Consider the following 1,173-nt stretch of genomic DNA (forward strand, 5'->3'; position numbering starts at 1 on the left):
AGAGAGAGAGAGAGAGAGAGAGAGAGAGAGAGAGAAAGAAAGAAAGAAAGAAAGAAAGAAAGAAAGAAAGAAAGAAAGAAAGAAAGAGAAAAACAAAGAGAGAGAGGAGAGGAAGTTGGGGAATCTGAGAGAATGGTTCCATGGATAAAGTATTTGGTGAGGATTGATCCCTTGCACACACATAAAAAAACAGGTACAAGACGGGATGGTGGTGCACGCCTTAAGCCAGCACTCAGGGAGCAGAGGCAGGCAGATCTCTATGAGTTTAAGGACAGCCTGGTCTACAGAGTGAGTTCTAGGATAGCTGGGGCTTCATAAAGAAACCCTATCTCGAAAAACAAAGAAAAGCCATGCAGTGGCAGTGACACACATCTGTCACTCCAGCACAGGGTGGGAGGGGCTGGGAAGATACCTGGAGTTTGCTGACCAGTGAGCTCCAGGTTCAGTGAGAGGCTTTGTGCCACAAAATACAATGGGGGTGGGGTGGAGGGGTGGAGAGATGGCTCAGTGGGTAAGAGCACTGACAGCTCTTCCAGAGGTCCTGAGTTCAATTCCCAGCAACCACGTGGTGGCTCACAATCATCTGCAATGGGATCTGGCGCCCTCTTCTGATGTGTCTGAAGACTGCTACAGCATACTCATACATAAAATAAATAAATCTTAAAAAAGAAAAGAAAATACAATGGATATCAAAGAAGACACCCAGTGGCTCCCCCACACCCTCCACGCACACACAGAGGGTGTGAATGAAGAGTCACATCCTCTGAACACATCCTAAGCATACACATTCATACTTGACACTTACACATTTTTTAAAATTTAATTTTACTTATTATCCGTCTGGGTATATATGGGCTTGTGTGTGTGCGTGTGAGTGCATGTGCATGAATGTGCGCATTAGTGTGTGGTGTGTGTGTGTGTGTGTGTGTGTCCGTGTGAACTTCAGGAGCTGTAAGGTAGCAAGAGGTTTGCTCACCCAGCCATTTCACTGTCCTCCAAAAGCTCACTTATTCTTTTTTTGTTTTTTTGTTTGTTTGTTTGGTTGGTTTTTTTCGAGACAGGGTTTCTCTGTGTGTAGCTCTGGCTGTCCTGGAACTCACTTTGTAGACCAGGCTGGCCTCGAACTCAGAAATCTGCCTGCCTCTGCCTCCCAAGTGCTGGGATTAAAGGCGT

This window comes from Mus caroli, chromosome 7, assembly GCF_900094665.2.
Source record: "Mus caroli chromosome 7, CAROLI_EIJ_v1.1, whole genome shotgun sequence".
NCBI lineage: Eukaryota > Metazoa > Chordata > Mammalia > Rodentia > Muridae > Mus > Mus caroli.